This window comes from Rhinatrema bivittatum, chromosome 1 (genome assembly GCF_901001135.1).
Source record: "Rhinatrema bivittatum chromosome 1, aRhiBiv1.1, whole genome shotgun sequence".
Lineage (NCBI taxonomy): Eukaryota > Metazoa > Chordata > Amphibia > Gymnophiona > Rhinatrematidae > Rhinatrema > Rhinatrema bivittatum.
The window spans coordinates 434324939-434351761 of NC_042615.1; the positions used below are offsets into that span (position 1 = coordinate 434324939).

The window sequence follows — 26823 nt, forward strand, 5'->3', positions numbered from 1 at the left end:
AATTCACTGTAAGAGTGTCCCTTCCACTCGCTCTTTCTACTCCCCTGGCCTTTTTGTTCTCTCAGGCCCCAGCTCCTCCACCTGCCAGTATCTGTCCCCTCCACCTTTAGGCTCAACCCCTTCCACTCTATTGCCAGTCCGAGAGTTTGACCCTGTTCTAAGTACTGCCCCTCACACAGGCTTCCTCTGTCCCTCCCTCTCTCACACACATGCTCCCTCTCTCTAGTGCACATGCACACACCCTCATACAGGCTCCCTCACTCTCTCACGCGCACACACATCCCTTCATATAGGGTCCCTCTCTCTTGCATACACACCCACACAAACTTCCTTTCTCTCTCATACATATACCCTCACACAGGCTACCTATGTGTCTCTCTCATGAATACACCCTCACATAGGCTACCTATGTCTCTCACACACACAATCCCTTCACACAGGCGCTCTCTCACATAAACACGATCCCTTTTTCATACACACTAGCTCCCAGTCTCTCACACACATACATACTCCTTCACAATCTCCTCATGTAGGCTCCCTCTCTCTGGCAACCAAACTCAAGTGCACACCCCTCCCCTCCCCCTCCTCTCACACACACACACAACTTTACACACATTCACTCTCGCAGGGGCCTTCATCTTCAGGAATGGCGCACACTCCGTTCATGGCACGCCAGGGCCTTCATCTTCACCATGAATGGCATACCGGGGTCTCCTCCGCCATTTTTTGCACAGAATTTGGCAATTCTGCGTAGTGGAGGAATTCTGCACTAATTTTGCACTACACGGTAGTGTAGCATTCCCCCAGGACTAGCTGTACTATAATCCTTTTAACACTATTTTTCCACACCTAATCCCATCTCAGTGCCTTTGGTGAATCGGAAGGTTGATGCAGTTTACTTGGTACAGTAGGCCTTGGGGTTTGAAAGGCAGCAACTTCCACATCAGGTAGTTGTGGTAGTCTGCTCTAAAAAAAAAAAAAAAAAAAATGCCAAATGTTCCCATACCCATGACTTAACTTTTCCGAATTGGACGCATAGAATACTGGTTGTGCTAGGTAGGAAGGTGTTTCAGGGTTCCATGTTGATTTGCCTGTATTGCATCCTGTCAGCTCTACATGACACAATATTCTCGGAATCTTTGGAAGCAGGTTCAGGAGTTGTCTGAGCGCCTACCCTAACAACAGTAGGACGCTTTCTTGATGGTTGCCAGCAGGACCTGGAATGTGGCAAACACAAGATGTGCTCCATCTACAACATGTTTAAAACAGCAGCTAGGATGGTGGCAGCGGGCATTGGTGCCTGCAGGATGGCCTGGCTCTGAGCCTCTGATCTCTGTCCAGAGGTCCGGGAGAAGCTCGCAGACTTACCTTTTACTGGTGAGAACCTTTTTGGTGATAAGGTGAGAGATGTTGTGGCTCAGGTGAAGGATCACCATGAGACCCTTTAGCATCCTCTGCCAGAAAGTCCTTGCTACGGGGCTTTAGGAGGTTCTTTTATTGCCAGAGGAGCTATTATCCGTCTGCCTCTCGTACCAGTTCACAATGAGGGGCTCCTAGGGGCCATTCCAGATAGCGAACCCCCAGACCTCAGCTGTCACCCCAGCCAAGCCCTGCTACAGGGTTTTGACTGGTTGCAAGGGAGCATATGCCAATCAACGGTACCTTCGCCGGCTGCAGTTCTTTGTGGACTGCTGGCCCAGTATCACCTCGGACCAGTGGGTTCTGTCCTTTGTTTGTCTAGGGTATTGGTTGAACTTCCTGGATGTCCCCTTGGGCACAGGGGAGAGTCTCTCTTGGGGTCAGTCCTCGCATCAGGAAATATTCTTGACAAAGCTCTCTGCCTTCATAATGACCAGGGTGGTCAAACCCATTCCATTGCGGCAGCAAGGGCAGGGGTTCTATTCTCACTATTTCCTGATTCCAAAGAAAATAGGGAGACTCTGCCCTATTTTGGACCTGAGAGCCTTGAACAAGTTCCTGAGAAGAGAAAAGTTCAGGATGGTCTCTCTGGGCACCCTGATTCCCCTCCTGCAAAGAGGGGACTAGCTTTTCTCCCTCAATCTCAGATGCATACGCCCACATCGGGATCTTCTGTGCTCATAGGAAGTATCTTCAGTTCCTTGTGGGCGAGTGGCATTACCAGTACAGGGTGTTGCCACTTGGCCTAGCCTTGACCCTATAGGTCTTCATCAAGTGGCTGGCAGCAGTGAGGGCCCACCTCCAACTGGGAGTGCAGGTGTTCCCCTACTTGGACGATTGGTTGGTCAAGAGTGCCACCCAAGAAGGAGCACTTCGGTCCCTGCGCTTGACCATTTGGATGTTGGAGTTCTTGGATTTTTTAATCAATTACCCGAAGTCCCATCTTACTCCGCCACCAAAATTGAGCTATATTGGCCCCCAGCTGGACACAGCTCAGGCCAGGCGCCGATAAAGAGGTTCACTGGAGCTGGCAGGTCTCAGTCCACCACATGCTCTGCCTTCTGGGTCACAGGGCTGCAACTTGCCATGTTACTCCTTTGGCTCGCTTACATATGCACCGAGCTCAATGGACTTTGCGGTCCCAATGGCAGCAGGCAACCCATCCTCATTACTCCTCCCCTCCAGACTTCCTTGTGGTGGGGGAGTCTGCCCCATTTGGAGGAGGGGGTTCCTTTTCAGTCTCCCTCTACCCAAGTTGTGCTTATCATGGATGCATCAGCCCTGGGTTGGGAAGCCCATGAGGAGGGGCTCTACACACAGGGTTTGTGGTTTGCTCAGGAAGTTGTGCCAGATCAACTTCTTGGAGTTTCAAGCGATCCGTTATGTGCTGTGGGCATTCAAAGACAGTCTATCCAACAAAAGCGGTCCTTATACAGATGAACAATCAAGTGGTGATATGGTACATCAACAAGCAGGGAGGAATGAGATCCTTCCTCCTATGTCAAGTGGCTGTTCACATTTGGTCATGGACTCTGTCTCAGAGCATGCTGCTACGAGCCATGTATCTTGCCAGGACAGAAAATGTGGTCTGAGTCAAGCCTTCCAACCCCAATTGGTCCCTGGCTCAGGCAGTGGCAGAACGGATCTTCTGTCTCTGGGGAACCCTGGACGTGGATCTCTTTGCCTCCCCCTGCAACAGCAAGGTGGAAGAATTCTGCTCCCTGTACAGGGGGAATGCCAAACCAGCATCGGAGGCCTTTGCCCACCATTGGGGCAGGGGCCTTCTGTATGCATATCCTCAGTTTCCTTTGATGAAGACACTCCTGAAGCTCCAGCAGGACAGAGAGACCATGATCCTCATAGGCCCTCATTGACTGAGGCAAATCTGGTTCCCGCTCCTGTGGGATTTATCAGTCCGGGAGCCAATCACACAGGATCAGTGAAGACTGCACCATCCCAACCTCAGGGCATTGTCTCTAACAACCTGGATGCTGAGAGGCCAGTTTTGCAGCCCCTTGACCTGTCCGATGTGTCTAAGGTCCTGGTAGATTCCAGAAAGCTTTCCACTAGGAAGTCTTATGGCCTGAAGTGGAGGAGGTTTTCAGTCTTGTGTAAGTGTTACTGCTTGGACCTGTTCTCCTGCTCTACACCAAAATTGCTTGATTGCACCTTTCGGATGCTGGCTTGAAGACCAACTCCATCAGGGTACACCTGAGTGCCATCAGTGCCTACCACCAAGACGTGGATGAAGTATCTGACCTGGAAGGTCATGTTTTTGGTCGCAGTCACTTCAACACGCAAGGTCAGTGAGATTCAGGCTTTGGTGACATACCTACCATACACACAATTCTTTCATGATAGGGTGGTTCTGCGTAAACACCCCAAATTCCTGCCTAAGGTGGTGACAGATTTTCATCTTAACTATTCAATCGTCCTACCCACCTGAAGAGGGACCCTGCGTGGGTAGTGGCATGCTGGGCATGACATAAGTATTCCATGCCAGGCTCCATCTGATGTCACCCATGTGTGAGGACTAATATATTACTGTCCTAGGAGAACATCTGTTACAGGTAAGCACCTCGGCTTTAACTCCTATGTTTGTCCCAAGCATACTTATATTTAGCGATTGTTCGAGTTGTTACCACCTGTCATAATAGGCTAATCTAGACATCTGCCACCTTTTCAATAAAGAGGTATAGCCTCTCTCACACCAGCTTATCATAACCCCCTGTTCTTGAAATATTTTAAGCAAAATTTTACTGCTATTTTTAAGCCTGCTAAATATTTGAATGTTACTATTGTATCCCCCTATCCCTTCCCTTCCCTTCTTTCCTCCAGTGAGTACATTTTGAGTTTCTTAAGCGCCTTTGTGTGTGGTTTGTGTTGCAGGCCCTGTGCAATTTGGTAGCACTTCTCTGAACTGCCTGCAACCTTTCACTGCCTTTAAAAAGGTACGATCTCTAGATGTAAACATTGTACTTAGGATGGGATCTCATCAGAGACCTATATGAGAGCATTATTGTATCCTTTTTTTTTTCCTGCAGGTGATACTTCTCCTTTATACACCTGAACATACTGTTAGCTTTCCCTGTTGTTGTATTACACGGGCAAACTTTAGCCTTGTGAGATGACTGCTCCTCGACCACTTGATTGTGTGGCACTTGCCAGTTCTTGTTCTTCTAACATGTTAATGAATATTTGTGCCCATAGTACAAGATTTTACCTTTCTTTGCATTGACACACAACTTCAAACCTTTGATCATTTTTCCAATTATTTTCAAGTCCCCTTCAGTTTTTGTCTCTTTTAATTTAGAGTGTTGTCATTTGCAAATGAGCATATTTTCTTCCAAGTCCTTCTGAAGTGTTAAACATAGAAAAGAACCAGCCTTAGCACCAAGCCTTGAGGTACTCCATTGGTCACTTTACCTTCAGCAATGTGGACTCTGTTTACTTACCACTCAGAGTTCGGTTGCTTAACCAATTCCACACTTTGTCCTACTCCCATATTGACTGGTTTTCTCCTAGTCTTTTTTGTGAAACGGTGTCGAAGGTCTTACTGAAATCAGTTGGACAATATCCACTGCTCTTTGCTAATTCATTACTTTTCTCATGTCATCAAAGAACTCTGTCAAGTTTGGCAAGATCTTGCCTTTTTGAAGCCATATCAAGAGTCCTATAATCTACTCATTTCAAGGTGCTGCCTGGTTCTTTTCTTTAGAAATGTGTCCATGCTTACAACCAAAACTGATGGGTCTGTTACTTGCCTTCTACTTGTTCCCGCCTCTTCCAGTCCTCAGAACATTCATCTTCACAGACAAAACCGAACATAGTTGTGAGGGATGCATTTAACATATCCTTGGGCTCTCATCAGTATTCTGGGGCATACTCCATCCTATTTCACTGCTTAATGTACTCACATTTGTGTAAGTACTTCACGTGCATCTTTCTTTTTAACTGGGATTAGTTTTGTTGTTTATGCCCTGAAAAAAGAAAAATAGAGGTAGGTGAACCACACTAATAAATATGAAAATGCAGAGATCACGTGATGTGGTGAGCGCGGCCGGGTGGATACTGGCTGAGCTCCGAGGCTAGGGCCCTGATCCTTCTCCATCTGACCGGTTCATTGCATTTTCGGAGCGGTTCTTCCTCTAGACGCGGTTGTCTATGTCGATCACACATTATATGCAAAAAACGCCGACCGGGATGCCGCCGAAAGTGACAAAAAAGGATAAAGACAAGACGCGAGTGCCGGAATCCAAAATGGCGACGCCGACGCAAAAAGCGGATGGCAGCACGGTGATAGAGGGTACTGCCCCGGTCCACCCTACTACCCTAGAACTGCAAACCGCAGTTGTTGCGGCGTTGGAAAGCAAATTTGCAGGCCTCTCGGAACAGCTGACAGCTTTACACTCCTCACTGGCAGAACTTACTCCGAGACTTGATCAAGTGGAGGGCCGCACCGGAGTGCTAGAAGATGACGTACTGGCGCTCACAACTCGTATCTGTTCCCTGGAAAAAGCTTTGGTGGAACAGCAAGACAAAACGGAAGATCTTGAAAACAGATCTCGCCGCTCCAATATCCGTGTGCTAGGACTGCCGGAGTCTCTTGAAGATCAAAATCTGCGCACCGCCTTACAAGCTTGGATCCCATCGGCCCTGGGCCTACCCGATCTGCAAACCACCCTGGAAATCGAACGGGCGCACCGCCTGGGTACGAGGGACTCGAATCGGACCCCTGCTGGGAGGCCCCGAATCGTAATCTTTAAGGTGCTTAACTTTCATCATAAGCACTGCATTTTACAAGCGGCAAGGAAAATACAAACCTTACAGTACCAGGGCGCAGATGTCCGTTTGGCACCTGACTACTCCGCTAAAGTTGCTGCACAACGGCGCGCATTTTCGGAGGTGTGCGGTCTCCTGATAGAGAAAAAAATCAGATTTCAAATGCAATTTCCAGCTAAACTCCGCGTTTTGAAGGAAGGAAAGTGGTCAGTGTATGACACGCCAGAGTCTACTAAACCATTGCGGGACGAACTCTCCTGAAGACCAAGCTGTTGTATTGATTCACTTGATAATCGTTTCCAAGTGGGGTCGGAGAAGGGCCCTAGTCCTCGATCGCATTGTAGTTGATCTCTATACAGGTCGTAGACCTGAGTGGGTATTCTAGTTGTTGTGGGATGGGGGAGGGGGAAGGGGGATTTAATAGAAGGTGGGGATCTCTGGTACTCATGGGGCAGAGCGTATTTATTGTTGTGTACTTGGTAACCATGTTTATATTTCTGTGTGAAGTAATGCTGGCTGAGGATGTGTTTGAGCCCTGCATTGTTCACCTTGTGGAGCGGAGGCGAGGCTGGGCGTCTCCTGTTCCTAATTCAGCACTGTATTGTTCTTTGTTACACAATTTTGGTGTATGTTCCTATGGGGGGGCCCTTATAATATTGTTTCCTGGAATGTAGATGGCCTGGGTCACCCTATTAAACGGAAAAAGGTTTTTCAACATCTTGCACCGCTTAAAACACTGGTATAGCCTGTTTGCAGGAAACCCACTTGAATGCGCTTGAGAGTGGGAAGCTGTGCAGAGAGTGGGTCACTACTTGTCATTTTGCTCCTGCAGTTGGGAAGAAAAAAGGTGTGGCGATATTGGTCCATAGGAATACTCCCTTTTTGGTTAGTAATGAGATTGTGGACCCGGAAGGCCGGTATATAATCCTTAACGGGGAATTAGAGGGCAAACAATTAACCATTTGTAATCTATATGCCCCAAATGATGCCAGTTCGGTATTTTTTTCTTCCTTGCTAAAACTCCTTCTGGAACACCAGAGAGGTTCCTTAATTTTAACTGGAGACTTTAATTGCGTTGCAGATGCGAGTCTGGATAAATCTGCCATTCCCGCCAGTTTCAAACAGCCGAAAGAATCTACAATTCATTCCCTGTGCAAAACCTTAAACCTCCTAGATGTTTGGCGGGTGTTACACCCTGAGACCCGGGATTATACCCATGTGTCGCGTGCACATGCCACACTCTCTAGGATTGACTATGTGTTGGTTGATACCCAACTCTTCTCCAATATTGGGGTAGCAGATCTGGGATCAATAGTGGTGTCCGATCATGCACCCGTCTGGGCTGAACTATTCATCTCAGGGAGGAAAAAAGCGGGTAATCTTTGGAGATTTCCAGGGCATTTATCGAATGATAAAGCCTTCCATACTTACTTACAAGAGCGTTGGGATGATTTTTTCCATAATAATCAGCAACATATACCGCAACCCTTGTTGTTTTGGGAGACAGGAAAGGCGGTTCTCCGGGGTGATATTCTGGCTTATACCGCCCGGAAACGTAAACAGCTCATGAGCTCTATTTTGCACTGGGAACAAGAATTGAAATGTAAAAAAGATACTTTAGCGCTCAATCCCTCTAAGAGTAATAGAGAGGCCTACTGGGCTTGCTTAAACCATTTTAATTCCTTATTGCAGGCCCGGGCACAGAAAGCATTAAAAGCCTCGGAGCATGGTTTGCATCGCTTTGGGAACAAGGCGGGGCGGCTTCTAGCTCGCTTGGTTGCTATTAAGAGGCGTAAGCCCTTTATTAGTAGTCTCAAGACCAAAACGGGGCAGTTGATGACCACTACGCCTGAGATATGTACCATCCTACAAGAGTTTTATAAGGAGCTCTACACGGATGATCGTACTGGAGATTCTGTGGATGAAGACTCCTTTTTCCAAAATTTAATATTACCCCAGGTGACACCCTCTCAGTTGGAAAGTTTAAATAAACCTATCCTGGAACAGGAGGTGCTCCAGGTTATCAAAGGTAGTCCAGCCCATAAAGCTCCGGGCCCGGATGGATTCTCCACGGATTTCTACAAAATCCTGGGAGAACGGGTGGCAGGTCCCTTGAGTCGCTTTTATCAGGAGGCGGGAGTTCAGGGGAGTTTTCCTTCTGGTTTTAATAAAGCGTATATCACTATCCTTCCTAAGCCTGGGAAGGATCCCTTGCAAGCGGCCTCTTATAGGCCGATCTCCTTATTAAACTGTGACTTGAAGTTTTATGCCCGTATATTGGCGCTCCGGCTAGGTGCTATTTTGCCTGACCTTATTTCACCTTTTCAAACGGGGTTTGTAAAGGGCAGGAACCCAGGTGCCAATGTGATCAAATTACTTGCAGCTATTGAGGCTACCAGGAACTCTGGCTCTCTGTCTCTGGCAATAGGCTTTGACTCAGAAAAAGCCTTTGACAGAGTGTCTTGGGCTTACATGTTTTCTGTGCTCCGCCGGTTTGGGCTACAGGGAGACATCTTGCAAGGTATACAACTTCTTTACCAGTCTCCCGAGTCATTCCTCCTGGTTAATGATTCTCTTTCAGGTGCTATTTCAATTAAGCGAGGGGTGAGGCAGGGATGCCCTTTATCTCCAATTTTATATATCTTGTCCTTAGATCCCCTGTTGTGCACGATAGGGGCTTCATCACTCATACAAGGGTTTGGCACATCTGATACCTCGCTAAAGGTGGCCGCCTTGCAGACGACATGCTTGTCTTCTTAACCAACCCCCTAACTGCTTTACCCGAGGTATTGCGGATTCAAGCTGCGTTTGGGAAGTTTGCAGGCCTAAAAGTAAATGCTGATAAATCCGAAGCCTTGGACATCACTGGCAGGTTGCGGCATGAGTGGCCTGGGCCATTCCCCCTAAAATGGGTCTCCTCAGATCTCAAGTATCTAGGGGTCAAAATTCCAGCAGATCCGCTGAAAATCTATGCCCTAAACGTGGGTCCCTTAAAGCAGAAATTACTTAAGCACCTTGTCCAATGGAGGAGTCTTCCTCTCTCTCTTTCTGGCAAAATCCAATTATTAAAGATGATGGAGGTCTCCCGCTGGATATATTTGTTCCAAATGTTACCCATCTGGTTAACCCCTGGGGATGTGTCGGAAATTAACAAAGCCATCAGGGAATATATATGGGGAGGCCGTAGAGCCCGCATTTCATTGGAACGCCTTATGCAGCCCAAGGAGACGGGAGGGCTGGGATGTCCCAATTTCGCCCTATACAACTATGCCTGTTTGACCCGCCATGTGAGGGATTGGCTTTTTGGGTCCCGTTTCTTTTCACCTCTGGATTTCTATACGCAATGGGTGGCACCATTTTCCTTAAGTTCTATCTTACATGTTAATGCTGCTCTTCTCCCGCCGCACTTGTTACACAGCACTATTATATCCCCCATAAGGCGAGGGTGGAGGTTCATTTGTGGGCGGTTGGGAATTCAGGCTGGTAGCTCTGCTTTCTTGCAGATTACAGGTTGCCCTCTGTTTACCCCTGGTTTTGGTTCTTCTCTGTTTGATAAGTGGCGCAAAAATGGTTTGTCTACTATTAATCAATTTTTTAGTTCCAGTTCCGCAACGGCTCATCTCCTAAGTTTTCAGGACTTAAGGACGCAGTACTCTCTAGCTAATGCAGACCACTATGGCTTCTTACAAGTGCGACACTTTATACAGGGGTTACTACATGATAACCCATCTCTTCCATGTGGACTTCCTATCCGTAACTTCCTACTTGGTATCACTGGCAAACGGACTCGATGTGCGGAATACTATAAAGCACTGTTGGATCTCAAGCCCTCGCAGTATTCTATTAGCCTGGCGTCTCGATGGAACGCTGTTCTTCAAACCTCACTCACGTTGGATGAGTTTCAATCATGTTTTGGGAAACTTCATAGGGCTGTGGAGAATGTCTCGATTAAGGACCAACAATATAAGCTCTTACACTTTGCTTATTACACGCAACAGCAGGCCTATTACATGCGCCTGGTTTCTTCCTCTGAATGTCTGCGTTGCTTGCATTCCCGGCCGGACTTCCTACATAGTTTTTGGGCGTGTCCTGCTATTCAACTTCTTTGGACGACGGTGAGAAATACCTTATCAACTATGTGGTCTCGACAGGTTCCGCTTACTCCGGATGTCTGGCTTTTGGGTGCTTCCCCGACCTCTATGGACTGGTGTACTTTGCCTCAGTCTTTACTTGTGGATAAGATGGCTTTAATGGCGAAGGTTTCCATTTTGGCTTTATGGACTGAACCACATCCCGATTTCTTACCACTCTGGACCAAGAAGCTACACCACCTGTTACAGATGGAATATATGTCGGCTATTTCTCTGTCATCCACCCAAAAGGCTAAGTTTTTCCACGTATGGGGAGAATATATTTCAACTCTTTCTCGGGATCTACAAATGCAACTGTTACCTGGTTTGGAGGGGTCCTCTGGGGACTCATACCATTTTCAATGACACTTGTTATATAGCTCGCTCTCAGTCTCGGCTAATAGTCTGGACATTTGCGTTGCAATGCACTGATTGTTTTTTTTTTTTTTTTTTTCTCAGGGTCGAGTACATGGAGCTGCCACCTGGTCCTGTCATTACAGTATTTGACCTTAGTCCGCCCTTTGGTTTGGGCCTGCGGGGGGATGAGGTGGGGAGTTACCCCTGGTGAGGATCTTCTGAATGTCCACGTCTCTATGGATCTCTATAGGAGTATTGGTCCTGGGGCTGGGTATGCTGTAGCTCCTTTATATCCTAGCCAGTACCAGTTATTGTTCAGGTTAAAGTTCTGTTGTTTCTTGTTTGAATTCTGACTACCTATACCAATTGAGTACCAGGGAGGGGGAGGGAAGGGGAGGTTAGGGGGGTAGGGGGGGAAGTTCTCAAGTTTGGAAAAAATTTCATTATGGTTCGTGAGTCTTCTAGATGTTCTAAAAGACGACCTGGTCTGTTGTAAATGCACTGTGCGAAATTACATACTGCTACTTATGCGTTGTATATATGCAAAATCTATGACAGAACGCTGGAAGCTGTTTTCCATTGTTACATGCAATAAAATTATGTTCAAAAAAAAAAAAAAAATATGAAAATGAGTGTACACAAAAAAAAAATATGATAAAATAAATATTTTAAAATGTGAGAGAAAATATTACAAATTTAATATCAGTAAAAGCATATTTACAATAAAGTCAAACACAAAATTATCTCAATGATGCTCCAATGTACCTGAAATGGCCATGTTTCGACAAGATGTCTGCTTCAGGGATGATTATATTTGTTCTTCTTTATTCCCTCCTAGCTAAGAGGAGAAGACCACTGGATCATAAACAAGCTTAAAATTCACAAACCTAAAAACAGCTGTAGAAGTTCCAAGGTACTGTAAGAGGTACCAGAAATGGTAAATCGAATATTCTTCCTTACTTGCAAACAGAAATCACAGCTCAGTGGACAGTATGCAGTACTGCACCACAGAATGAATCAAATTCCTAGCATCAAGCTGATTTCAGCTTTGTCTTCCTGGCTTTAAATATTGTACTTTTGTAGGTGATTATTTATAGTAATTAAGGTCATATAGTAGTTGCTATCTACTAGATAAGGGAGCCCTGACCGACGTTCCGCAAATACGCAGTAGAGAGCAACTCTACTGCGCAGGCGAGCACGTCGGTCAGAGCGGAGCGTGCCCCAAAAATAAAAATGGCGCTGGGTCCAGGAGCAGGAGCGGCAGCGATGATGAGCGGGAGGAGCAGTACCAGTGGCAGCGGTGACAAGCAGGAGCGGGAGGAGCGGCGGCGACACCCCACGTCTGCTGGTTATGGATGAGCTGGGAGGGGAGGGAGGAGAGAGTGAGCTGAGGGGTGGGGGGAGGAGAGAGTGAGGGGGGAGGGAGGAGGGGGGGAAGGGAGGAGGGGGGGAAGAGAGGGGGGAGGGAGGAGGGAAGAGAGGGTGAGCGGAGGAGGGGGGAGAGGAGGGAAGAGAGGGTGAGCGGAGGAGGAGGAGGGAGAGTGAGCGGGGGAGGGAGGAGGGGGGAGAGAGGAGGGAAGAGAGGGTGAGCGGAGGAGGGGGGAGAGGAGGGAAGAGAGGGGGGAGGGAGGAGGAGGAGGGAGAGTGAGCGGGGGAGGGAGGAGGAGGAGGAGGGAGAGTGAGCGGAGGAGGGGGGAGAGTGAGGAGGGAGGGGAGAGAATGAGGAGGAGGGAGTAGGAAGGAAATGGACCGAAAAAATGTTTTTAAATGTTGCCAGTTGTTAGGGGCTTAACGGCTAGTAACAGACTAAACTATGTGCGTATACAAGCTGATGGAGGTATGGTGCCTTTTGTTGGTGCATGCCTCAGGAGGAGTCTGGTGCATTTAAGAGAAGGAAAGAAAGTGGAGCCAATCTGTTTCCTTAGAATTTCTAGGGCCAGCAATCTGATGAGGAGAAATGCCGCCAGATCAGGGTTGTGCAGCTCTGGTCTTTGAGGGCCACCAACCAGTCAGAATTTCAGGATATCTCTAATAAATATGCATGAGACACATTTGCATAGAGTTGAGACAGTGTTCATGCATATCTATCTCATGCATATTCATTTGGGATATCCTAAAAATCTGACTAGTTGGTGGTGCTCAAAGACCAGAATTGCTCATCCCTGCTTCAGGTGACCTTATTCTAGTAATTTGTGAATATACCAAAATCATAACAGCATAATAATAAACTGCAAATGAGTTTTTTTTTTTCTTTCTTACTGGACTGTAGTACAATCCAAACTATAACTCTGTGTATTCTGAGAGTTAATTTAATGAGAATGTCTGGAAGTGCAGTCAGATGCCCTCATGGTGGCAGACCTGCCTCATCCCTTCTCCTTCGAAGAAGGAGGTCATGGGGCTTTAAGTTGGGGAAAAAGCTGACTGACTGAGGTTTTATCCTTTTCCTCTTTAATTCTGTCACTGCCTGGCTGCAGTCACTTGATGACCATGCTTTTCCTTCAGATTGTAAGCCCTCTGGGAATAGGAAAATACCTACAGTACCTGACCATAATCCACTTGTGCTGAAAAGCAGAATATAAAAATCTAAATAAAATAAAGATGTATGCCTGGAAATATTTGGAATAGTATGAATTTAATTTGCAGGCCTTGTGATGAGTTGCTTGTTGGTTTTCTTGGCTTTTTTTGTTGTTGTTTTTGCTCAATTTGTCTCACACAGTGCTTGATCCTTTAAAGAAAATATACAATTTACCTCCCTACAACCCAGCCATCACTTTATTTTTCTCAGAAGTAAAGTACATGCTTTATTTTCTACAAGAATTGCTGAAGGTACATCATCTCCAAGACAAGTTATTACAGATCTTAAATGTTCTACCATAATATTATTCTTCTACCAGTTCTCCATGCATCATTTTGGTAACCCTAATTTACACTGTACGTTCATAGGATTTCTTATATTTTTGCTGCTCTGAAAAATGTACAGAGAATAAGAATTTCAGATTTGTAGCAGGAAAGAGGATAATGACTGTAACCATTTTCTCTGGTCTGTTACAATATATTTGCTATGTTATACTTGTATATTGCCTTCCTCAAGCAGAAATGTGGCCTAAAGCAAGTCACAAGAAGACTATAGTGCAAATGAGGCATTAAACCAATAAAATATAAAAATAAATCTGGTTCTAGAACGCATACCTCTCATTACTACATTAGTAAATAATTCATCCATAGCATCGTCATACAACATACCAGTAACAAAATCTGAAATACTGCCCCAACATTTCAAACTGCAGACCACAGAATTGAAACTGGAGATGAAAACAGAAGAACACCAAGTTGCTGTGAAAAAACATGGTTGTGCTAGCTCGGTCTGGCATGCATCGCGAGCCGGGTTTGATTTTCAACATGGATCTTTCAATTCTCAGCTCAGCTGGTGCTGAGGATGCTACGGAGGTGTGATGAATGGCATTGAAGTGAGCCCTTAATGCTGTGGTGTAATTGATGCGGCCTCAAGGGAGAACCTACAAGGCCTATGCTGGCAGCTGGCAAACATGTCCTCAAGCAAGACAGACTAGAGTTTCACCTATAAAAGCCACCTCCCCTGCAGGTTGAGCCCTGGAGTCTGGTGGCTAGCAGGACTTAGCTGGGTCCCTAGGGCAGTTGGGTGAGCAAGAACACACCGGGGTTAGGAAAGGCAGCAGACTGGAGATACCAGGAACCAGCCAAGGGTTGGGACAGGTGGCAGGCAAGCATAGTCAGGTCCAAGGCAATGATCAGGTCCAGGCAAGCATAGACAGGTACAAGGCAATAGTCGGGCAGGTAGAAGGCAAGTGTGGTCAGGTCCAAGACAGTAGTCAATACCAAGATGTCAAGATGGACGAGTTCAGATGAGGAATCACTAGATGAGAAAGACTCCCCTTATTGATTATTATAATAGCTTATACATATGCCTACCTAAAACCACCAGTCGTCCTCTTCAGATACTTCTGAACTCGGCTGCCCGGGTCCTAGCAGGCCTGAGGCGCCAGGATCATATCACCGCTACTTTGATAGATTGCTCCCCATTGAAGAGCGTATTAAATACAAATTAGGCATGCTAATTTTTAAACTTTTCAACGACCACTCTTGCCACTGGGCAAACGCTATCCTGAAATTTTATCAACCTACTCAAGTACTACGTTCCTCTCAGCGAGGCCTTCTAGAATTCCATCTCCAAAAACAGCCTGTCTCCACATCACTCGTGTGTGTGCATTTTCAGTGGCAGGACCAACCCTCTGGAATTCATTTCCAATAGACATCAGGCAGTGCGATTCTCTTAAGACCTTTACAAAATTAATTAAAACTTTTCTTTTTAAATTAGCTTATTTTAGTTATTCCTTTGGTTTTTTTGTATTTTAACAATTTATTGCTCCCAATACAATTTGTTTTATGAAGTTTGAATTTGATTTTATTATTTTATGATTTGCTTGCTATATTTGCCATTTATAATATGTTGGAATTGTTTATGAATGTTATCTTGTACATCGCCTAGGCCCTAGGCCTTTTAAAGATAGGCAATCCACAAATTCTGAATAAATGTAAATGAACTCGAATGCAGGAGCAACACGCACTACTCTAGACAGAAGACCCATTGCTGAAGCAAGGAAGATGGATGCAGCTGAGTCTTATATAGTGGAGCTATTGATGTCATCAATAGGTGCCACAAGGTGGCTTTCCCACCACAGGTCATTTAAGAGGTGCTGCACTGTGCTGTTCGCATATGTGCCTAAGGGAGGTCCTGGGAAGTGCCTTGGCGGCAGCGTTGAGGGCAAAGGAGAGATGATCATGTTCATGCAGGACTAGATGCAGTGGGGAATGTCAAAGGCATCTCTGAATGAGTGCGGCCAGTTACGGGACTGCCAACCGCTAGCCAAACATAACAGGAGGCAGCTGTCACAACCCCCCCTCCCCCCTCCAGCAGGGAGAGCTTCCTGGTTGTCATACAATGGCAATACCTAGTGGCTGTATTTGAGCTCCATGGCTTATAGAGTGTCAGAAGCCCTTGCGTGTGGTTCTCTCAGCCAAGGACTGTCACTGCAATGAGTGGACTGGGTGAGTTGGGAAGTGATATGGGGAGAAATGTCCTTGTGTTGTTTTACTTAAAGGCTTATGAAACTAGATCCCAACCCTGGTTCAGACAAAATGCAGGAGGAAACTGTCAAACCCAGAAAAAAAAAAACCTAATAGAAAGAAAAGAGCAGGCTTTGTGGTGTGAGGATTCAGGATTGGAGGCAAACCTCAAGCACCAGTTCAAAAATCCCTTCCTGCACTCTATGGTCAAAAAGGTGTGAGGAGATGGGGAAACAGAAACATTCCTTCCCCCCCCCCCCCCCTTTGTTTAAAAGCCAAACTGAGCACGAGTGACCAGTGTGTGTAAAAAATTTCACGCTCACTAGTGTTTCTCATAGGGCCTGAATTGGAAATGCACTGGACTTTGAGAAAATGGTGTGTGGCAAGGTGTGATGTGTGCTGACCCTCTTCAAATCCTCCCAGGATTTGGTCATGGAACAGGTCTCTAGATGGATACATCTCAGTTCTTCAAAACTTGCCTCTTCTCTCTGTTGCTTCCTCAATATACTGAATTATTTTTGTTTTACATTTGCGTAAACCCCCCCCCCCCCTCCCCACACACACACACACACTCTCCTCTTTTTACACAACACACTTCCACAGCCTGTACTGTGTTCCTAATTCACAGGTTTCTGTGTGAGGCCGGCACAGGGTCAGGACTACCTCGCTCCATTCACTTAGACTTATAATATTGAAATTGATGTAATCTTTGCTCAGAAATCCAGTGACAATGGGGATGAAGAATCTGAATAATTTAGATTGTTTTACCTGATAGCAGAATGATATATATGTGTGTGTGTGTGTGTATGTGTGAGTGAAAGAGAGAGAGATGTCTGTGTCAGAGTGTAATGTTTTGGATCAGCGGTTCTCAACTGGTGTGTCCCAAAGTGCACACAGGTGTGTCGCTACGCTTCCCGGTCCCCCGCTGGCCCAGAGCTCCTCCTGCCCCAATGAAATAGGAATTCATCCTCCACCTGGGCTTAAAATGCTGATAACCCGGGCGGAATGCAGCAGGAGTGCTAGAGTCAGTGGCACCAGCATGGTCCCTTCTTCCTGCCCCCCCCCCCCACCCCCCCCCCCCCCCCTCGGTGGTCTGGAAGAGGAAGTGGAATTGGAATGCAGTGGCGCGCGAGTGGGAAGAAGACACCATGCTTAATGCTAGCAGTGTGTCCCGAAGAAGAAAGGCGCGGCCTTAAGAATGAGCAGTGCAGCACAGAGCACAAGAGGAGCGTCAGCCCCTGTGGCAGATGGGAGTCCTTTCTCGAGGCCGCAAGGACTGGAAGTGGAAGAGGCTGCTGCTGCCGCTAGTTAGGTGGGGGGAGAGAGAGAGAGTGAGCAAGTATGCATATGTGTTTGAGATCCCGTGTGTGTGAGAGAGAGAGAGACAGCATGTATGTGAGTGACTGAGAGCCCTTTTGTGTAAAAGAGAGTATGTGTGTGTGATCGAGATCCTTTGTGTGAGAGAGCATGAATTTGTGTGACTGAGAACCTGTATGTGAGAGATCATGTGTATGTATGATTAAGAGCATGTGTGTTTGTGTGACTGAGAGCCTGTGTAGATGAGATATTATGTGAACGAGAGCCTGTGTAAGTGAGAGAAAGAGAGAGAGAGCATGTTTGTGAGTGAGACACAGCATGTATGTAAGTGTGATTGAAAGCCTGTTAACCTGCCATTGGACGCGCGTTTTCCCTTACCCCTTATTCAGTAAGGGGTGGAAAACGCGCGTCCAACCCACCGAACCTAATAGCGCCCTCAACATGCAAATGCATGTTGATGGCCCTATTAGGTATTCCTGCGTGATTCAGTAAGTAAAATGTGCAGCCAAGCCGTACATTTTACTTTAAGAAATTAGCGCCTACCCAAAGGTAGGCGCTAATTTCTGCCGGCACTGGGAAAGTGCACAGAAAAGCAGTAAAAACTGCTTTTCTCTGCACCCTCCGACTTAATATCATGGCGATATTAAGTCGGAGGTCCCAAAGGGTAAAAAAAAGTAAAAAGAAAAAAAAAATTAAAATGGGCCGGCGGCTGTCTGGTCGAAAACCGGACGCTCAGTTTTGCCGGCGTCCGGTTTCCGAGCCCGTGGCTGTCAGCGGGCTCGAGAACAGACACCGGCAAAATTGAGCGTCGGCTGTCAAACCCGCTGACAGCCGCCGCTCCGGGCCAAAAAGAGGCGCTAGGGACGCGCTAGTGTCCCTAGCACCTCCTTTTGCCCGTTTCTACCGCTGGGCCTCATTTAAATACTGAATCGCACGCACAGGCGAATGGCCTGTGCGCCACTCTCCCGCGGACTTTACTGAATCGGCCCATCAGTGAGGGAGAGAGCATGTGTATATGTGTGTGATTGAGAGCCAGTGTGAGAGAGAGGAGAAAGTTGCAAGCAAACCATCCCTCCTGCTGCTAATTCAAAACAATCTCACGGCACCTGGATATCAAACATTCCCAGGTATGCAGAGCAAAGTATTTTTTTATCATTATTATTTTTCATTATTGGGTCTTTGTGCCTGCGATTTGGAAATATTTTATTGGTCTAGAAATTTTTGGTATGAGTTTTTAATTATTGGATATTTCATTCATCAGCTGGTTTTACTGCTATTGATTTTATGTTTCTTGATTTGTTTCTGTGTAGGACTCTATAGCAGCCTGGCTTGGTCCGTTTTCTTAATATTTATTTATTTTTATTTATTTAAAATGATTTATATACCGTTGTTACACCCGAGGGTGATCCAAACGGTTTACATGTTTGAGTTACATACATAAAAGAAAATAAGAATTTAACAAACCAAGACATTAAAATAAGAGAAGTAATAAAATAAATAAGTTAAAATCAAAGACAGGGAAGTAATATAGAGTAAATAATAATGAGGCAGTGGTTTTGTACTTAGTCATGGGGGGATGGCTTAATAAATGTATCAAATGCACTCCTGCAAAGAGAGGTTTTCAAATTCTTTTTAAATTCTTTGCAGTTAGTGATCTGTCTCAGGTTATCTGGGATTGCGTTCCAGTTTTGAGGGCCAGCGACAGAAAATAGGAGGAGTATTGGAGTTTTACGGCCTGGTGTAATATTTTCAGATTTGCCTTGTAAGTTTGAGTGCTGGAAATTGGTGCTGTTTTGGTATGGGATGTTTATGCAATTTCTGTTCAGACAGAATAGGTATCTGTCCCTTATGTCATTCTTAACAATAAAAATAATACTGGGCCTTTATTTTTTATTTCCGCCATGAATCGTATTGAGCAGTGTGTCACAGATGTGAGCGTGGTCTGTCAGGTGTGTCATGATGGGGAAAAAGGTTGAGAACCACTGTATTAGATGGTGGCAGAGAGAGGCCACACTGCTAAGAATACATCCCAGCCTCCAGCCATAGAGAATGACCGCCTTCAGATCTCTCCTTATCCAGGACAGAATTTTTTGTCTTTCTCCTTTGCACTACTCCATCTTGGATATAGGAGCAGGCAAGATCCCCTCCTAGTTTCCTCCTGGAGTGCCACTTTTCCCATTCCTAGCCAGAAATCCAACTTCTCCCAGTGACGCTCCTTGGGAACTGGGGCAAATAATTTAGCCATCTATTCTGCAACATATCCACTGTGCCCGCTGTAATAAGATATGAGTAAAATATATGTGCTGTACTTCAGCACATATTTTCTTTATTCATATGCTTAAAAAAAAAGTAAATTTTTGATTTAGTAAGCTAATGGTATGCTAATGCATCAGGATTTTAAAAAAGACATACTAACCTGAAAATGTGCGCATGAAGACCTATGTAGCATGTGCAAAAAAAAAAGCATAATTTATAAAAATAAGCCATGTTCTCTAGTACAAGCAGGATGGTAGCCCTCACATGGGTGACAACGTCTGCTGGAGACCAGCACGCAAAACTTATGTTAAAGTTTCTAGAAACTTTGACTGGTCTACTGAGCATGCCATTATCTACGTGTCCATGTGGGGTCCTTTTTCTGCAAAGCTATCATCTTGAAGTTGTGGAGCTCATGCTCTTTTTGTCTCAGAAAACGTTTTTTCTGCGCTGGGTCTCTCTTGCCATTCCTCCCGGTTTCTAATTAGCTGGTGGCGCAGCATCCTGTTTCCAACAGTGGCCAATCCAGGCCATAAGAACCTGGCAAGTACCCAAAAACTAAGTCTATTCCATGTAACCATTGCTAATGGCAGTGGCTATTCTCTAAGTGAACTTAATAGCAGGTAATGGACTTCTCCTCCAAGAACTTATCCAATCCTTTTTTAAACACAGCTATACTAACTGCACGAACCACATTCTCTGGCAACAAATTCCAGAGTTTAATTGTGCGTTGAGTAAAAAAGAACTTTCTCCGATTAGTTTTAAATGTGCCCCATGCTAACTTCATGGAGTGTCCCCTAGTCTTTCTACTATCCGAAAGAGTAAATAACCGATTCACATCTACCCGTTCTAGACCTCTCATGATTTTAAACACCTCTATCATATCCCCCCTCAGTCGTCTCTTCTCCAAGCTGAAAAGTCCTAACCTCTTTAGTCTTTCCTCTATGGGGAGTTGTTCCATTCCCCTTATCATTTTGGTAGCCCTTCTCTGTACCTTCTCCATCGCAATTATATCTTTTTTGAGATGCGGTGACCAGAATTGTACACAGTATTCAAGGTGCGGTCTCACCATGGAGCGATACAGAGGCATTATGACATTTTCCGTTTTATTCATCATTCCTTTTCTAATAATTCCCAACATTCTGTTTGCTTTTTTGACTGCCGCAGCACACTGAACCGACAATTTCAATGTGTTATCCACTATGACACCTAGATCTCTTTCTTGGGTTGTAGCACCTAATATGGAACCCAACATCGTGTAATTATAGCATGGGTTATTTTTCCCTATATGCATCACCTTGCACTTATCCACATTAAATTTCATCTGCCATTTGGATGCCCAATTTTCCAGTCTCACAAGGTCTTCCTGCAATTTATCACAATCTGCTTGTGATTTAACTACTCTGAACAATTTTGTGTCATCTGCAAATTTGATTATCTCACTCGTCGTATTTCTTTCCAGATCATTTATAAATATATTGAACAGTAAGGGTCCCAATACAGATCCCTGAGGCACTCTACTGTCCACTCCCTTCCACTGAGAAAATTGCCCATTTAATCCTACTCTCTGTTTCCTGTCTTTTAGCCAGTTTGCAATCCATGAAAGGACATCGCCACCTATCCCATGACTTTTTACTTTTCCTAGAAGCCTCTCATGAGGAACTTTGTCAAACGCCTTCTGAAAATCCAAGTATACTATATCTACCGGTTCACCTTTATCCACATGTTTATTAACTCCTTCAAAAAAGTGAAGCAGATTTGTGAGGCAAGATTTGCCCTGGGTAAAGCCATGCTGACTTTGTTCCATTAAACCATGTCTTTCTATATGTTCTGTGATTTTGATGTTTAGAACACTTTCCACTATTTTTCCTGGCACTGAAGTCAGGCTAACCAGTCTGTAGTTTCCCGGATCACGCCTGGAGCCCTTTTTAAATATTGGGGTTACATTTGCTATCCTCCAGTCTTCAGGTACAATGGATGATTTTAATGATAAGTTACAAATTTTTACTAATAGGTCTGAAATTTCATTTTTTAGTTCCTTCAGAACTCTGGGGTGTACACCATCCGGTCCAGGTGATTTACTACTCTTCAGTTTGTCAATCAGGCCTACCACATCTTCTAGGTTCACCGTGATTTGCTTCAGTCCATCTGAATCATTACCCATGAAAACCTTCTCCATTACGGGTACCTCCCCAACATCCTCTTCAGTAAACACCGAAGCAAAGAAATCATTTAATCTTTCCGCGATGGCCTTATCTTCTCTAAGTGCCCCTTTAACCCCTCGATCATCTAACGGTCCAACTGACTCCCTCACAGGCTTTCTGCTTCGGATATATTTTTAAAAGCTTTTACTGTGAGTTTTTGCCTCTACAGCCAACTTCTTTTCAAATTCTCTCTTAGCCGGTCTTATCAATGTCTTACATTTAACTTGCCAATGTTTATGCGTTATCCTATTTTCTTCTGTTGGATCCTTCTTCCAATTTTTGAATGAAGATCTTTTGGCTAAAATAGCTTCTTTCACCTCCCCTTTTAACCATGCCGGTAATCGTTTTGCCTTCTTTCCACCTTTCTTAATGTGTGGAATACATCTGGACTGTGCTTCTAGAATGGTATTTTTTAACAATGACCACGCCTCTTGGACATTTTTTACTTTTGTAGCTGCTCCTTTCAGTTTTTTTCTAACAATTTTTCTCATTTTATCAAAGTTTCCCTTTTGAAAGTTTAGCACGAGAGCCTTGGATTTGCACACTGTTCCTTTTCCAGTCATTAAATCAAATTTGATCATATTATGATCACTATTGCCAAGCGGCCCCACCACCGTTACCTCTCTCACCAAGTCCTGTGCTCCACTGAGAATTAGATCTGAAATTGCTCCCTCTCTCGTCGGTTCCTGAACCAATTGCTCCATAAAGCTATCATTTATTCCATCCAGGAACGTTATCTCTCTAGCGTGACCCGATGATACATTTACCCATTTACCCCCTTCAGGGGCCAATGGTTATCGTCCACTCGCTAACTAGTTTTTCTGCATGGCGTTGTCAGGTTTTCATCGGTGCCCTATAGTGCCCTTGGATTATGTCCCTTATGGATCCACCCACCCAAGTTTTGTATCCTTTGCCTGGGGGCATCGCATGACATTCGGGGTACCATTTTTGCAACCAAATGACCCGTAAGAGCCGGCACACCTGTTTGGACAAGATGGATAAGTTGTTCGGGTTCAAGAAGTCTGAACCCTCGACATTGGCATTGAGGACATGAACGCTGGGGGGAGGGGAACCGATTAACACCTATCCTTCGGTGTCCATCCCTCTGGTGCCACCGGTGGAGAAGGGTGCCAGGGATTGCCCTTTATCAGTCTCCTTTCACTTGAGGATTTCTGGATCGTCTCCTTCGGCGCAGGGAAAGACCGTGCCGAGTACCATGGGAAGCCCTGGAAATAGTCACCGGTCTCCATCCTCACACGGTGCCGGGCTCTGGTTGGCACAGTCTTCTGCGGTGATGATCCCACAGCGAGGAGTTATCACCCTCCGTTGATGCCGGGGGTCAGAGGCATTCCCCACTAATTCCAAGGCCGAGCACAGATCTCCCTCAGGGCTCCGAGGGAGATCTGCTATGTCTCCTCCTCCTCCTCCTCAGGTGTCCTGTCATTGGCAGCCTTTGAAGAGGAGTTGGAGCGACGGGTACAGTTGGAGGTTGTTCAAGCACTTCAGGGCATCAAACTGCTGGTCCCACCGATGCTGGAGCCTGTGCCTTTTGATATTGACGCTGCTGTTAGAGTGCCTCAATATTCCTCTTGGCGTTCTACCCACACAGCCGATGCCGGTGTCCAGGGTACTATTGATGCCCCAACATCCACTGGTCCTGCCTCCTGATGCTATCTCAATTCCAGGATCTGAGGAGGAGGAAGCACCTTTGAGGCCAGAGGGACCATGGAGACCCTTGGTTCTGAGGCTAGTGTTGCCTGGTCTGATTCTGGTGCCCTCTGTGGAAGACAAGACACCCCACCCCCCCCGGCATCTCTGGGAAGTCTTAGTGAAGATGATGACCCATGGAGAGATGATACCTCCGAGTAGTCTTCAAATGACTCTGATGACCTCCCCTCTGATCCGGAGGAGTGCCGTTTGTCCCCGCCTGAGGACTTAACCTTTGCTGGTTTTGTGCGAGTTAATGGCCGAAGCCATCCCATTCCAGCTTCTCACGGAGAAGGATGCCAGACACAAGATGCTGGAGGTTCTCCAGTTTGTGGATGCCCTGAAGGAGGTGGTGGCTGTTCCCATCCAAGAAATTTTCAAGGAGTTGCTCCTTAGGATTTGAGAACACCTCATCTCTGTGCCTCCGGTGAACAGGAAGGCCGATGCAGTGTACTTAGTAGCGCATGCTACGAGGTTTGAGAAGCATCAACTCCCACACCAGTCGCTTGTGGTGGAGTCTGCCCTTAAGAAGGCCAAGCGCTCTCGTACCCATGACTCTGCTCCTGTGGGGCGAGAACACAGGGTGATGGATGCGCTTGGTAGGAAGGTGTTTCAGGAGGCCATGCTGATTGCCTATATCGCCTCCTACCAGCTTTATGTGATGCAGTGTTCTCTGAACCTCTGGAAGCAGATCCAGGACCTGACCGAGCACCTGCCCCAGCAGCAACAGGATGAGCGGTCGTCCAACACAGTCTTGAATGCGGCAAGTGTGAGATGCGGTCCACCTATGATGCTCTTCAGATGGCGGGACTGCAGCTTGTATCTCCTTCTGCTATGCTCAGGCGGGACTGCAGCTCATTCTGTCAGAGCCATGGCGACTTCGGTAGCCCACTTGCGAGTGGTCCCTGTGGGTCTCCCTCTGTTACCAAGAGCTCCAATGTTGTTGTGCCCGTTGGCACCTGGTTAGGTGTCTGTTGGTCTCGTCATTGTTTGGGAGCAGCCTGTAGTTAGGGATTCACCCATGTGTGAGGACTACCATCCTGCTTGTCCTAGGAGGAAGCAGAGTTGCTTACTTGTAACAGGTGTTCTCCTAGGACAGCAGGATGTTAGTCCTCACGAAACCCACCCACCATCCCGTGGAGTTGGGTTTCTCCTATACTTATTATTTTATTTTTTCATAATTCTATGTTACAAGACTGAAGAGGGACCCCGCATGGGCGTGTGGATGGTGGCTTGCTGGACATGCTCAGTGGGCCAATCAAAGTTTTCCACGCAGGGCTCCAACCGATAATGTCACCCATGTGTGAGGACTAACATCCTGCTGTCCTAAGAGAACACCTATTACAGGTAAGCAACTCTGCTTTTTCTGCACAGATACACAATGTGTTTATATGCAGAAAACATGTTCTGTGTGGTAAAATCATGTTTTCTCCCCCCCCCCCCCCCCCCGCACCATGAATTCCAGGCTCAGCCCCATAGACCAGCTCCAGAAACTTTCCACCTCTGACCAGGAGTTAAATTTCCAAGCCAGCACACCTCTCTGCACTGGAGAATAATAGCTAATGCCTCAATTAACATGGAATTTGCAGGGATGCACACTAATTTGTGCGCTAAACTCCTTGTTAAATTGGGAGTAAAGTTGCATGCAACAAAGTCTTCGCTAAGCCCACTTATAAAGAATTACTGTAATATCATTTGTGATGTCTGTTTTAAAACTGTTCTAAAATCATCCGAAGTGACATAGTACTTGAGAGGTCTCAATAACCTTTGTTTTAAAAATGATGCTTTTGATTCCATTTTTATATGCACTGTCAACAATCATCTGAAATCTAACATGACCCCCAAATTACATACCTCTGTTAAAACTGGCAAATTAATTTTATCTAAAACTGTCTGTGTTGCACTTCTATGGACTTGATTACGTGATATCCAAAGTGCTGTTGGCTTATGCAGATTTAAAACTAATTTATTAAGAATCATTCACGCGTTAATGACAAAACACTAAGATGTTCTGCTGGAAGAGATCCATCTGGCTTGCTGGGAATGCAAAATAGTATCATATGTAAATATATATATAAGAAACATAAAGTCTTGACAATTCATTGTCCCCATGGGTTGCAAATACATATTAAATTTACCAGATGGCAACAAAGACTCCCGTGGAGCACTTGAGTGTAAGTACTTACAAGAAAAACATGTATTGTTCATTCAAACTTCTGCTTCCTACCAGATAAAGACTTAAACCAAAAAGGTTGTGCAAGAAAGGAGGTAGTGTTGCTACCTTCTCTTCCCCCTCCCCTGATAGAAGACACAATTTCCACTGAATCCCCAGTCTCCAGCAGAGAGCTCTTTGAAAAGCTTGGTGTGATGAGTGTAAGCCATGCAGTGCCAGCAGAGCCCTTCTTAATCTTATGCCAGGAAAAGTGGGCAAACTGCTGCTGGAGCTATGTAGCTTACACTTAACAGAACCTCTTGGAAAGCAGATGAGGAAAGAGGAAGGGACAAGTCAGGGTGAGGAGCAAAGACATCCCTCGACACTTTGATGTCTGGGGAAACAGAGAAGGAATAACAGAGGAAATTTTTGGCAAGGCAGAGGGGGAAAGATGATGCTTGGGGAACAGAGACATTTTGGAAGACTTAGAGAGGGAAGTGATGACTGACTGATTTGTGAGAGAGATGCAACTTAAGGGAAAGGTGGAAGAAAGGAGGGAGACAGGCTGACAATGGGAAGATAAACAGAGCTGCAGGATATTGAAGAGGAGGAGGCTTGGAGAAGAAGTGATACTGGGGGAAATCCCAGGTGACAGGGGGAGAGACTGAGGAGGGGAAGAGAGAAATGCATCCACAGACTAAAGGGAGAGACAAATGAAAAGATTAAGAAAGACTTCATATAGGAAAATAATCAAGAAAGTAAAATGGTTGAAAAGTAAGAGAAGAATTAAAATACTTGGAAAAGAAGAGAAGGGGAAGAATGTCAGAACAGACACACTGAGGTGAAAAGATTGGTTTTATTTTGTGCAAAACAAGTAGTCACTTATTCTATCCAGATGTTTGTCTTTTGTCTAAAAATAGTGCACATGTAATTATAGATTTCTTGCTTAGAGGCCATGTTTCCAAATATGTTACAATGTTGCGTCCATCCCATGCTCACTTAACAATAAGCTTGCAAAGATTTTGTTTTGACTTGCAGTACAGTAATAAGGAACTTTCCTTATGTGTTACAAATCTGCTGAGATGTTAACTGTGGAAAGTGTGCTACTAAAAACTTCAGCGTGGCTTCACCGCTCGGAAATCCTAGTCTACTGCTAATTTGTGTCAATGTGGTGCAGAATTCTGACCTTTTTCTAAGTGTGAACCTTACTAGAAAATTACTTGACTGAATCTCTAAGCAAATAAAACTACATAGAGGGGCCTAGGCAAAACTCAGTCCCCCACAGCCTTTTAATTTTATTCTTTCTCCCTTCTGCTTTACAGCACCGCTTCACCGTTGTTTCCTCCCCATTGCCCAAATATACAGTCTGGCAGCTGGGTCTGAGCTGTCTCTTGTTCCC

General features: G+C 45.6%; 1 protein-coding gene across 1 annotated transcript in view; it reads left to right on the plus strand.

Moving 5' to 3' along the window:
• Positions 1-26823, plus strand: part of SLC44A1 (solute carrier family 44 member 1) — a 353381-nt gene that overhangs the window by 154503 nt on the left and 172055 nt on the right. The window lies entirely within an intron of this gene.